The sequence below is a fragment of the Mandrillus leucophaeus genome, unplaced genomic scaffold (genome assembly GCF_000951045.1).
Source record: "Mandrillus leucophaeus isolate KB7577 unplaced genomic scaffold, Mleu.le_1.0 Scaffold2, whole genome shotgun sequence".
NCBI lineage: Eukaryota > Metazoa > Chordata > Mammalia > Primates > Cercopithecidae > Mandrillus > Mandrillus leucophaeus.
In genome coordinates this window covers 9,792,084-9,806,405 of record NW_012102031.1, presented here as the reverse complement: position 1 = coordinate 9,806,405, position 14,322 = coordinate 9,792,084, and the positions used below count along the sequence as shown (strand labels likewise).

Genomic DNA, 14,322 nt, shown 5'->3' with positions numbered 1-14,322 from the left:
CACTTTGAGAGGCCGAGGTGGGTGGATCACTTGAGGTCAGGAGTTCGAGACCAGCCTGGCCAACATGGTGAAACCCCTTCTCTACTAAAAATACAAAAAATTAGCCGGGCATGGTGGCGCATGCCTGTAATCCCAGCTACTCCAGAGGCTGAGGCATGAGAATCGCCTGACCCCGGGAGATGGAGTTTGCAGTAACCTGAGATCGTACCACTGCACTCTACCCTGAGGGACAGGGCAAGACTCCCTCTCAATAAATAAATAAATAAATAAATCATTAAAAATTAAAGAGGTCTCAACAGAGGTAGACAGAGGAAAAGTAGTGAGCATGCAGGAAGATCCAAAATGCATATGGGGGTTTATTCAAACTGCACTCAAACCCTCTAGTGGGACACCACCATCCTCCCCAGAGGTCCCACCCCTGCCCCAAGCCCTCCCTGTATCCACAACCTGGCCAAACCACTACTAAAATGTTACTGATGAAAACAAGCCTTATCCTGCAGGTTTGAATGCAGTAAAAGAAGTTTAAAGGCCACTGGTCTAACAAGGCCGTAAGAGAATATATGTACAATTCAGTCCCCACAGTCTGTTCCCGGCGCCCTTCCTCCCACTTCTAGTTTACTCATCTCCTTTCTTTCCTAGGAGGCCAAGCGGGGTGGGGCGGGGGGGGGATCACCTGAGGTCAGCAGTTCAAGACCAGGCTACCCAACATGGTAAAACCCCGTCTCTACTAAAAATACAAAAAATTAGGTGGGTGTGGTGGCGGGAACCTGTAATCCCAGCTACTCAGGAGGCTGAGGCAGGAGAATCACTTGAACCGGGGAGGCGGAGGTTGCAGTGAGCTGAGATGGTACCACTGCACTCCGCCTGGGTGACAAAAGCAAAACTCCATCTCAAAAAAAAAAAGAAACAAAAAAAAATGGAAACCCTCCGATTTACAGACAACACTTGTAACCCTAGATTCTAACTGTGCTCCACAGTGTCCCTAACCCTGAAAGACAGGATACCTCTTGAGACCCTCCAAGGTTTCTTGGTTTTATTGAGGGCAAATAAACATGAGCAGCAGATGAAACAAGCACTAAAAATGATTAAGTGTTCAACGTACAGGTTTTCTAGCCCAGGAAGAGTCCCAGTGAGACTGTTTGTTTCCCAAATTCAATGTCTTCCTCCTGCTACAATGCTCCCTGGCACAGGGAGTTTAGTAAAAGAGCAAGCTGGGAGCTGGGAGCATGCAGTAAGTGCATCTCCAATGGGGCTTTCCTTTCGGTGCTTTGAACGCAGAAAGTGATTTCCATTTCAGCACAGCTTCCACTTAGGAGGATCCGGCAGCACTGGAAGCCTGCATGCAGGTGACCTATCTTCCTTGGGGCCCCTGTGCAAGAGGTCTACAGCGTAATGACTGGGGATTGGCGTGACTGAAGAGTGTAAGAACAGCTGCCATGTGGTCTGAGGATTGGCAATTTGCCTGCTGTGCGAACTTGGGTATATCACCTCCCCTCTGTGTGCTCTGGTTGCCTTGTTCATAAAACAAGAGTGTGGTTTCCAAACTTTTTTTTTTTTTTTTTTGAGATGGAGTTTGGCTCTTGTAGCCCAGGCTGGAGTGCAATGGCGCAATCTCGGCTCACTGCAACCTCCGCCTCCCGGGCTCAGTGATTTCTCCTGCCTCAGCCTCCTGAGTGGCTGGGATTACAGGCATGTGCCACCACGCCCGGCTAATGTTGTATTTTTAATAGAGACGGGGTTTCTCCATGTTGGTTAGGCTGGTCTTGAACTCCTGACCTCGTGATCCATCCACCTCAGTCTCCCAAAGTACTGGGATTACAGACGTGAGCCACCACACCTGGCCCCAAACTTTTCTTTCTGTAAATAACAAGCCCCCTTTTTGTCCCCAACAAAATATTCTGGGAAACACAAAGATCTAAAATGTACAGGTGACGCATCTGTGACTGAAGTGTATTTACAGGATTCTGAAGTCCCACTGACCTGAGTCTCTCTCCCTTACCTCCCCCGCCCCCAGGAAACCCAGAATCCTAGAAGTTTATGGAATGATGTTAGGGAACTACATCCTCTTTCGAGCATCACATCAAGTTGAAAAATTCCAGGATGTTACTTATAATGGATCTTATTTATTTTTATTTTTTGAGACAGAGTTTCACTCTTGTTGCCCAGGCTGCAGTGCAATGGCACGATCTCGGCTCACCACAACCTCTGCCTCCCGGGTTCAGGCGGTTCTCCTGCCTCAGTCATCCTGAGTAGCTGAGATTACAGGCGCCCGCCACCACGCCCGGCTAATGTATTTTTAGTAGAGACGGGGTTTCTCCATGTTGGTCAGGCTGGTCTCAAACTCCCGATCTCAGATCATCTACCCGCCTCAGCCTCCCAAAGTGCTGGGATTACAAGCGTGAGTCACTGCACCCGGCCTATAACGGACCTTATAATGCCTATCTTCAGGAAATGGCTAAGAAACAGACTAAATCATTATTTCCTTTAACATTTGTATTATGAGAAATGTTAAAAACATTAAAAAAAAGAGAGTCCCTATATATCTGTGACCCGGTATCTGTAATTATCAAGTCATGATCATTACAGTCTTGTCTCCTCTCTACCCTACTCATTCCCATGACTCCCTCTCCCCCAACCCCGCGATTACTTTCAAGCAAATCCCCAATATACTATCATCTTGGTCCTAATGGTTTCAAAACCTTTATTTTTAAATCTCAATTTCATTACCACACTAAGAAAAGAACATTCATTCCTTAACTTCATCTAACATCCACAAGCCACTGGCACCATCAAATTTTCCCCCTTACAATTGCCTTGATGAAGAACAGGGTTGTTTTTCTACAGAGTTCTCTGCTGTCTGAATTCTCATGACAGTGTCTCTGTCATCTAACCTGCGTCTCTGCCCTCCGTGTATTTCCTGTGACTTCCTAGCTAGATGGAGGGTCCTGATCAGATCCAAGTCATCAGATCTAGAGGCACATGACATCTGGTTGCTTCTTTGGTGATGCTGGCAACCACAGATTAAAACACTGACTTCATTAGACTGATTATTTTACAGCATCTCACCTATCTTCCGAAATGTTTCACGCATACACAAATATAGAACATTAGATATTCACAGTTTTACCCAAACTGCATTCAACTACCATTGGTCTGAAACTTTTCATTTAAGGACACGGGAGTAATAGTTTTTAAAAAAAAAATCGGAATTCCGTAAGATATGCTTCACATGGTAACAATATTGAGTACAGTTGAGATTCTAACAATTCAGAAGACATTTATTCAGAATAGTGCTTTACACATAGAAGGTGAATAATAAGTTGTTGCTGAATAAATATCCAGTCCCATTAAATCCAGTCCACTTCTAAGCAGTGGTATACTGTGAACTGATCTGTACAAGCACGCCACCCGAGGTACTTACTAGGCAACAGACTCAAGTCTTCTAAAACTCCCCAAACATCTTTCTTCTCTCATTGTAAACCAGAAAAAGTCAAACAGTTCCTGGTTTTCACCATTTCTTACTTTGTGTTGTTTTTGAAACAACTGCCTAAAAACCCAGCATGGCTCCATCTTGTTACTGCCTTAACTCATTCATTCATGCTTTCTCCTCCCTCCAAATAGCTTAAGTATAAGCCATAGCCCCTGATCAAAAATCAAACTGGTAATTTCTGCCACCCCCACTCATGCTAACTGGTGGTTACAAAAAAAAAAAAAAAAAACCGACAGCCTGTTTCAACGTTGCCAGAGTCTGAGGGACCCCAAAATGATCAATGTCACCATTTTGCTTCATGACTAGGAGCTTACTGTGCGAAAAGCAGCAACTCCCTATAGTCAATTAATAGTTCCGTGAAAGAAGCCAGAAACATGAGCAATCAAAACTAAATCAGGCAGTACATTTTTTTTGAGTCCTCCGTATTTTTTTTTTTTTTCTAGAATGCTGCTGTGAAAGCTCAGAATATAAACAAGTCGCTGCTTATTAGGAAAAGACTAGTTGAAAATCTTTCGCCCAGCACATCTCAGCCACCGCAATAGTTTTTCTCACCAACACGCTTACATCTCAAGGACTCAGTGAGTGAGAATGAAAACAAGGTGGTGGATAAGTGGTTTTTAAACCAGGCTCATGGGCCCTGGGGTAAGAAAGGGCAGGCACTGAGACTTTTGGGCCAGCACCTCTATTTCTCTCTCCACCCCCAGCCCTGCATCCCCGCAGGCCACTGAATGACTCAGACTAAAAGTCATTCCCTCCAGCACCCACAGTAACCTGTCCCCACAACAGGAGCCCACCCCAGCCTGACTCAAATTCTGCCTTACTCAGGAAGGGAAGGAGGGCTCTTCCTGAAGCCACATTGTGACAAAGATGCCCCAGGCTCCTTGCACACTGCCAGACACTGGACCCAAAAACCCCAGTGGTTTCACCAAAGACAAGCCTATTATTCCCCAACTAAAGACCCCTCATTCTGAATAAACCAGTATTCAGTTAATTACTCAAGACAAGTCCCTTCAATGGATCCCAGAGGGCCTCTGAGGCAGAGAGAGGGACCTGGGTCCAGGTCCTTGATCCAACCCTAACTAGTACTGGGCAAATCACTTGCCTGAGATGCCTCTTCTGGTCTGTAGACTGGAGGACCATATTCACTACCTCCTAAAGCTCTTAAAGAATCGAAAAGGCTAATTGTATAATAAAGGCAAATTCTTTTTCCTCCACCCCAGCTTGTCCCGCTTCACTCCCTCTGCCTCATTGTTCTTCATGGGTTTATACCCCCTATTTCATCTGCACTCAGTCCTGGAGAACAGTTCTTGGCCTGTCCACTCAGCAGACACCTTCTCTGTCACAGGGACTGTGTAGAGAAAGAAAAGCAGGATAATCCTCTCTGCTCTTGCACCATTTCTGGTCTAGGAATGATAGTATGTCATCAGTCTCATGAATAGGCAATGCTTTTGCCTCCCAGAGTCACCCCAGGATAAGACGCTGCATCAAAAGAAACCTGTCCCCTCAACTCCAGGTCCAGCAGACACACAGGCCCACTTCACAGAACATCTCAACCACCTGGGTGTCCTTAGCAAGCTCATGTTGTTTTTACATCAATCAGTCCCTCTCCACTCCGCCTCCCAACACCTCACCATCTTCACCATAACGTCAACAGTATCCATGTATCTCAGAGGATATTAATTCCACGGGGCCCGGGCAGGAGCTCCGGTCTACCGAAAAAAACTCAAATGAGGATTACATCCTTCAAACGAGGGATGGGCTATATTATTAACAGGCACTCCTTACTCAAAACCTACCGGGTACTAGACGCCAGGCTATGAGTTTTCAACATATTAATCTCTTTAGTTTTTTTGTTTGTTTGTTTTTGAGACAGGGTCTCACTCTGTTGCCCAGGCTGGAGTGCAATGGTGCAATCTTGGCTCATTGCAACCTCCGCCTCCCAGGTTCAAGCAATTCTCCTGCCTCAGCCTTCCAAGAAGCTGGGATTACAGATGAGCACCACCATGCCCAGCTAATTTTTTTTAAAATTTTAAACAGAGACAGGGTTTCACCATATTGGCCAGGCTGGTCTCAAACTCCTGACCTCAGGTGATCCACCCGCCTCTGCTTCCCAAAGTACTGGGATTACAGGTGTGAGCCACTGCACCCAGCCTCCTTTAGTTCTTATTACAACACTAAGGCATAGGTACAGTTGTTATCCCAATTTTCCATACAAGGAAGTACAAAGGGACAGAGAGATTAAAGAAGGAGCCCAGGGTCAGATGGATGTTAGCGGGTAGAGGTGCAATGAGAGACCAGATAATCTGGTTCTGTAGCTTCAGGGCCTTTTCCACAGAAAAGTAAAAGGAGGACCATACCTCTGTTGCGGAAACTGCCAGCAACCACAACCACTCATATTTTAAACCCATCAGGAGAAAAGTCCTATTCACTGTCTGGACTAATGATCAGAAGATCTCGGGCCTCACCCAGGACCTACCACCAGCAGCAGCAATAACATGGCCTTCAAACAGGGATTTCACTTCTTCTAACCCCTATTTTCCCATCTAAAAGATGAGCGTCCTAGATAATAGTTCTCATATCCCAGGATTATCTGCAAGGAATCCAGGGAGCAGAGTCTTAAGTCTTCCACACCTGAGGTCAGAAGGACCTAGTTCAATTCTGTGCTGTGAGGCCAGCTGACTGGTGACTGTGGGTGGGTAATTTAACCTCTATGTTTCCGCTTCCTCATTTGCAAAGAAGGATAACAATGAATTTATTTCAAGTACTAAATGAAGCAACACCCACAAATGCTGAATTCAGTGTCCAGCATATAACAAACACCTAATAAATGACAGACAGTCATATTATTAATATCACCATGATTATTATCAAGATCTGAAATTCCACAGAAGGAAATCTTCCCCTCTTTAATACGGTAGACTTTATAACCTTATTTGGAAGGATAATCTGGCTAACACATTTTCCCATTTAAATCCTTGAACAACCAAGTCTGACTCAGAGTGGAGGGGGATAGGGCAGAGGGTGTAAAGGTAGCAGCTGGATCCTAGGCCCTTCATCTGATGGGGCAAGGGTTTTGCTGGCTCCTTTCTCTAATTCTATCCCTGCCTCTCTCTTATGCCCCTACCACCACACTCATGCTCCCAAGACCCTATAAGTAACCTAACCGGTCTTAAAAAAAAAATACACCACCAAAGCAAGACTATAGCTGCTGAATGATAATGACAAGGTTCCTATGGCAACCCTCATCTCTAAAGTTTGGATGGTGGAAGACAGAGAGGGATCATTTAGCAACTAGCTTATGGGTGAAACACCTTGAAACTGCGTGTTTTTTGATTCTCTCCACAATTTGAGCCAGGCCTTATACTTTTCCAGCACAGGACACTTTATAAGGTGTTTCACACAAATTAACTACTATGTGAGATAAGGAGGAGAGATGATGGACCCTGTTTTTTACAAATGAAAAACCTAACTACTGGAGTTGTTAAGAGCTCATATGCAGTAAATCCAGGAGAAGACTTTGGGTGTCTAGACTCCTAAACAAGCGATTTACTCAAGACCCCACTATCTCTTCCAGCCCTACCCACCTTCTCCTCTCTACCACCCCAGACTTCTAGGCTTTCTCCTTCTCTCAACTTACTCACTTCGAGGCACACTTACCCAACCTTTGCATTTCCGCCTTCTGTCACATCCTGCTGTTTCCACAATTATCAAGTGACTCAGCTCTCCAATTAAGCTGTGTATGAGTCTATTCAATACCATTCAGCTGTAAAATAACCTACACATTTCTACAGTGATGCCCATGACAAGGTTTTATTCACCAAGCGACTGTGCCACCGGCCCCAGTTAAAGACTACCAGGAACATACCTGGAGTCAAACAAAGTTGGGTTTATTGGTTGACTGCAACAAGGTGGACACGATGCCAGGCAGAATTTCAGATATCTCAGCAAGAGGATGTCAGGAGGAGCTCATTATACAATTTGGACTGTGTTCAGTGATTTAGGGATAGGCTCAGGGAAACATAGTTTTGCTCTGAATTGGGTGCTGTCAACAGAGCAGAAATTTTATGATGACGTAGCTTCCAAATTTTTATCTAAGAGGCAGGAGGAACAGAATGAGGCTAAAGCCACAATCGGTAAAGAAACATTCATGTGAGCTGAGACTGGGGAATGTTTGGTCATTTCTGTGCCTCGCAGGGATCTTGCTTTTATCTGTGCTCCGTGCTGATGATTGCGCGGTCTTGTTTTTGCCTTGTTCTATCACCAATATAGAGTAGCTCCATCCTATGTCCATATTCTGCGAAACTCTTTATGCTCAAGAAAAGAACACACAAGGGCCGTAGCTATTAGAGCCAGGCCGGCTCTAAGCAAATAGCAGCAGAAGGAACTATTCTTTGTAATTTTCTCGACAACTTGTTCCACAAGTCACAATACCTGTTTGTGGTATTTACTTTGTACTTTTTAAAAATAAGACTCATGATGGAAAAGGCTGATATGAGCCGACCATGAAAGGTCAGCCCCGGAGCTACAAAAAGGGACCTCTGAGCTGAGAAACTGAAACAGATGCTCCCAGATCCATTTTTTTTCCCTACCATCAACTGCTGAAGTAATTAATAGTCACTTTTATTTCAGAATTTGTTTTATATTTAACAAAGCCTCCTGAGCAGCCCTTCATGGTCTCAAGGTGGTCTGGGCACAAGATCGGTCAAGATTTTACTCCTTAATTAGGTTACATTCCAGTAAAGGTAACATTTCTTTTTTGTTTATAAAAATAAACACAATAAATTTTAAAAAGCATACAGTCTGTTAGAAAGTAGTAAGTATTATGAAGGCTGGGCGCGGTGGCTCACGCTTATAATCCCAGCACCTTCGGAGGCAGAGGCGAGCAGATTGCCTGAGCTCAGGAGTTCAGGACCAGCCTAGCCTGGGCAACACAGTGAAACCCCATCTATACTAAAAACAAACAAACAAAAAAAATTAGCCAGGTGTGGTGGCATATGCCTATAGTCCCAGCTACTTGGGAGGCTGAGGCAGGAGAATGGCTTGAACCCAGGAGGCGGAGGTTACAGTGAGCGGACACTGCGCCACTGCACTCCAGCCTGGGCGACAGAGCGAGACTCCGTCTCCAGAAAAAAAAAAGAAAGTGGTAAGTGCTATAGTGCTATGAAAATAAAGAAAAAGCAGAACAGGGTAAAGAGGGTTGGGAATGCCAGGCGAGGGTCACAGTGATCAGTGAGGCAACCAGGCAAGCCCTCCACCACGTGAAATTTAAACATGAGAAGTCTTGATGGATATGAAGAGGGGGGCCCAAACAAAGCCACCAAAGAGAAATTTATCCAAGGAGAAATTAATCCAAAGGGAAATCAGCACCATTGTCTCATTTCAGATATGCGACAACTGAGAACTAGAGAGGTCTAGGAATTTGCCCGAGAACACACAATTTGCGGGCAGAACCAGATGGAACGTGGGTCTCCAGATTCCCTGCCACAAGCTTCCTTCCCTATAATGAACAGGATGTAAGAGCATTCTGTACAGGATCAAATCCAGAAGTAACTCCAGAATCACAGGCAGAAAGAGCCTCTGTTTTCCAAGCACACACAGGTTTACAATACCTGTGTGTATCCACGCCAACCTGCAAAGTGTTAACTACCAAAAGATCCTAAGAGGCCCAACCTTTAGCCTCATTCAAAATAGGGGAAGAGGAGGAGGCTGTGAGCATTTAAGTCCCTTGTTCAACATTTAGATGGCAAAAGGCAGGGTTTATTTTCAAACCCCAGCTGCATAATTTCATAGCTGTATTATGCAAAACACCACACACCAGTATGATGTTCACAGATACACGTGGCCTACAGAACGCTTAATAATACCTACTTCACATAGAGTTGTGAGGTTTAAATAAGTATGCCCACATATGCCGAAGATAGCAAGGATATGAAAAAATGCCAGTTCCTTTCCCACATGTGCTGAGTTGGAAACAGCTTGGTGCCAGAGCACGTCCACAAGGACAGGGACTGCCTGTTGTGCCGTCTGCTGTATCCTCAGAACCTGCCTTGGGGCAGGCAGTAAATAGTCACTGAATGGATGGAAAAGAGAAGGATGCAAGTTCTTCCTTCTGCTCTTTGTTCTCAGTACTCTAGGGATCCCCGAGAACACCTCTCAGTTCAGCTGTGGACAAGAAGCAGCAAATGTGAAAGCGAAACCGCTCTCAGCAGGTCCTAACCGAGTCCCTACTGGGCAGGCTCGTGGCCAGCCAGATGCCCAGACCGGCCATACCAGACAGTCCTTGTAGAGGCTGAACAAGCTAAACTGCCTCTTGTGGATTAAGAAATCTACCAAAGCACTTTAGAATGGATTCCAAGATCCATTTGCATCAAAAACATGAAATCAAATGAGGATCACATTCAAGGAGCGGGCATATCACAAAGTCAGAGTTGATCAATGCAATTATAAATGCACTTAAGGGATAAAAAAAAGAAAAACAAAGGACCTTGCCCTGGGTATGAAGAGAAGCCATGAAGGGCTACTCAGCAGGCTTTGTTAAATACATAAAACAAATTCTAAAATAAAAGTGACTATTAATTACGTCGGCAGTTGATGGCAGAAAAAAAAATCTTGATCGTGGAGGATCGGTTTCAGTTTCTCAGCTCAGAGACCCCCTTTTTATAGCTCCAGGCTGAGCTTTCACCATCAGCTCACATCAGCCTTCTCCATCACGAGTCTTATTTTTAAAAAAGTACAAAGTAAATCCCCCAGTGTTCTCATCAAGCTCCCTTACTTACTTGAAGGGTAACCTTCATAGAAAAGAGGCCACTTGATAAATTCCAAGGCAAGTAAAAATAAAACATAATGGAAAAGATAGTCTCATCATCATAGCTAATTACAAAGGAAGAGTACATCACTTTTTTCTCCCCAAGTGTCTCCAGTTTATTAAAAAAAAAAAAAAAAGGACCAATTTAACAAAGACATTCTGTGTTACTGATCTGAAGAGAAACAGAAGGAATCTTGGGAGATGCACTTGTGATTTATAAAACCAAAGAGTTAGCTGTTGAAACAGTTATTCATAAATGTATTGCTGACATACGTAAATATATATGATATGCCAACGGGATGCAAGAGCCCGGCGAAGGTGCTGTGGGGTGTCATTGCTGTATCAACCGAGGCAGTGCCCTCCACAAGCTTATGGCTGATTGCAGCACTACAAAACCCCAGGGGCAGGACCACGGGGCACTCAGCAGAGAGAACAAGAGCACTTTCCAGCTCAGAAGGCCCGGGGAGTCGTTCTGGAGAAGGTGCCATTTAAAGGGGGCCTTGAAGAATGGGTGGGAGGTAGAGAGGTGGAGTGGGAAACTGTCAGAACCCTAACCATTGGCTAGACACTCCGTGTGCCCCCAACCTGCCTAACCCAGAAAGGATCGGGCGAGAGAACTCAGAGGCTAGAGGGTCCATCACGCCTCACCAGGGCTATGTAGCACAATCCCCAGGACCCATGTTTCAGAACCCACGTGCCACACTCCAGCGAAGATGGCAGGAATCAGAATTTCAGGGGTGGGGCTTGGTCCTGTGCTTCGGGGAAAGGCCCCCAGGAATTTCTGATGAGCACCCCTCTCCCGCCAGGAACCACAGATTAACACCAGTATCTTAGTTTTCAAAACGGGGCAAATGAAACTCAGAGTGGAGGTTCCTTACTTCTTCATCATCATTCTGATGAATATGGAGTGAATACCAACCTCAGGATACAAAAATTAATAAAGCCCATACCTGCCCCTCATGACACGTTTTTTGCTCATTGAGTCCTTACAGCAAACCACAAAGGACTACTGTCATCTCTTCACATGCCCCCTTTTTATTAAGACAACGAAACTGAAACTTAAAAGGTTAAGAGAACTAGCACAATAAATGATGGAGTCGGGATCAAGTCTTGGCATCCTGAGACGCACCCCTCACTTCAGTGCTGCTTACCGGAGGCTTCCCGGGCACCCAGCGCTACGCTGGCACCTGGGTGATGGCCATGCACAAAATAAATGGCCTCTGACCTCAGTAGGAATAGGGGATTCCGGGGACAGCAGAAGAGAGCTGTCCAAGAGCCAAACTTCCACTGAAAAGATTCCAAAATGTTTCATGTGCAGAATCCAACCAGAGTGCTGAACGGTGGCCATCCCCGGACCAGTTCTCAGGGGGCCATCCTCCTCTGGAAATGTCCTCCACCCAGACAGTCACACGCCTCTCCATGGAAGAGGGTCGGAACCCTTCCTGACAGAACAAGCTGGGTGGGAGGGTGGTGGGTCTAAGCAGCCACTTCCCCCTCAGGGCCTCGGTGAGGTCCACATGAAGAGGCTGAAATGAAGCCGCAAGGCGCAGCTCCTAGGAGTGATAAACAGATCTACTGATCATCAGTCAAGAGACGAAGACACAGGGGAAATCCCACCAGAACTGGGAATTAGATCCCGTTTCCAGATCCCTCTGAGGCAGCCACTGTGTCTTCTTTGGTGGAAGAACCAGATTACAGCCCTAAACTTAGAGGCGGACAACGCCAAGCCCTAGGCTGGTGCTTCTACTTTTAGCCGTGTGAGCCAAGCGAGGTAGCTTACTTCAGCACAGATTGCCCAGCTGAAAAACAGCAACTTGCAAAGGTTTCTGTGAGGATTTAATAAAACAACTTTGAAAACGCTACACATCTTACCTGGCTCACGACAGGTGCTCTACAAACGGCTGATGGATCTGAATCTGGTTCTTAACGTAGGTTCTGAAAAATAGACAAGGCCTCTTTAAGGTCAGATGAAACTGTCATTATCCTTTTTTGTCTCCCCTCTGCTCCCTAATTTTTGTTTTTCCAAGAGCAAGCAGAAAAAGCTAAAATAACTTTTTTTTCTTTTTCTTTTTTTGAGACAGAGTCTCGCTCTATTGCCCAGGCTGGAATACAGCAGCGTGATCTCAGTTCACTGCAACCCCTGCCGTCTGAATTCAAGTGATTCTTGTGCCTCAGCCTCCCCAGTAGCTGGGATTACAGGCTCAGCTAATTTGTGTATTTTTAGTAGAGACGAGGTTTTACCACGTTGGCCAGACTGGTCTCGAACTCCTGGGCTTAAGGGATCCGCCCTTCTCAGCCTCCCAAAGTGCTGGGATTACAGGGGTGAACCACCGCACCCGGCCTAAAATAACATCTTTTAAGGGAAGGTTCATGGGGCAGACAGACTAGAGGCTCTTTTATTCTAAGCTGGAAGCCAAAAGAAACAGACTCTCCTCAAGGGCAGGAGAAAAAAATCCATTGTGAGCTTTTGATACCCAGACAGCTGGGAAGCCCCAAAAGGCAAGAATTCAATAAATACTCCCACTGGACATGCAACTGCAAGAAATGACGCAATCAGAAAAAGGCCAAGTTAAATTACATGTTCACTTGCAGTAAGTTTTCAAGGAAACATACTAACAAAACACTTACTGAAATATTTCTTAAAGTTGTTTATCGGTAAACGTCAGTAATTAGTAATGAATGCTCTCCTATATAAACAAAATGCCTATTTTAAATAGAAAACGGTAATCGAGTGCATCAGAGAGAATCTCTGGCCTATCACACAAGAGATCTCACCTTTGACACCATAAACCATATTACTGCACACCCAGGGCAGCTACCTGCTTAAGACCTGAGCTTGAGAAAAAATGACTCGCGTCCAGGAAACAACAGATGCTGGAGAGGAAGTGGAGAAACAGGAACATTTTTACACTGTTGGCAGGAGTGTAAATTAGTTCAACCATTGTGGAAGACTGTGTGGTGATTCCTCAAGGATCTAGAACCAGAAATACCATTTGACCCAGCCATTCCATTACTGAGTCTATACCCAAAAGATTATAAATTATTCTACTATAAAGACACATGCACACATATATTTATTGTGGCACTATTCACAATAGCAAAGTCTTGGAACCAATCCAAATGCCAATGATAGACTGGATAAAGAACATGTGGCACATATACACCACGGAATACTACGCAGCCATAAAAAAGGATGAGTTCATGTCTTTTGCAGGGACATGGGTGAAGCTGGAAACCATCATTCTCAGCAAACTAACACAAGAACAGAAAACCAAACACTGCATCTTCTCACTCATAGGTAGGAGTTGAACAATGAGAACACATGGACACAGGGAGGGGAACATCACACACCGGGGTCTGTCGGCGGGTGGCGGACTAGGGGAGGGATAGCATCAGGACAAATACCTAATGTAGACGACAGGTTGATGGGTGCAGCAAACCGCCACAGCACATGTATACCCGTGTAACAAAACTGCACATTCTGCACATGCATTCCAGAACTTAAAGTCTAATTTAAAAACAAAATGACTAGCCTCAAGGGAGCTCACCTTACAAATGCAAACCTATATCATGATAATAATGTTGTATTACTGTACTTCCTAATTTCAGAATGACATCTCATCATAGTCATTTTTAAAACATGGAAACAAACACACAAGTTTTGAAGAAGATTCAGCAGATGAAGAAGTGACACTAGGAAAACAATGGGCACCCAACAGATAGAAACAAAAAGCCTTTGTCTCACATTGTGGCTTCTGGCGGTACAAACTGGGTCCCCACCAGGCTTCTGGAAGAAGTGCTGTCTGAGCAGTGACTCAGAAAAAAAAGAGAGTTTTCAATGGGCCCAAAGCAGTTTCAGGCTTCACAAAGGCCATATTAGTATAAAATTCGTCTCAACTCCTAAAGCTGGAGGATCCTTGGAAGTAAAAAGCAGTCAGAAATCGGGTATCAAACAGAGACCGGGGGGCTTAAATCCAGGTGTGTTTTCTTGGTCTTGAGTGATTAACGAGATCAACAAAATGTAGCC

General features: G+C 45.0%; 1 protein-coding gene across 3 annotated transcripts in view; it reads right to left on the bottom strand.

Annotated features, from left to right (window-relative positions):
- The window catches only part of LARGE (like-glycosyltransferase), a 692,738-nt gene that overhangs the window by 606,945 nt on the left and 71,471 nt on the right, over positions 1 to 14,322 (bottom strand). The window contains exon 2 of one of the 3 annotated variants that reach the window (XM_011978984.1): positions 12,168 to 12,230. The exons of the other annotated variants lie outside the window; for them this stretch is intronic. The gene's annotated coding sequence lies outside the window, so the exon portion shown is untranslated. The remainder of the gene's footprint in view (positions 1 to 12,167; positions 12,231 to 14,322) is intronic. 3 annotated transcript variants of the gene reach the window in all.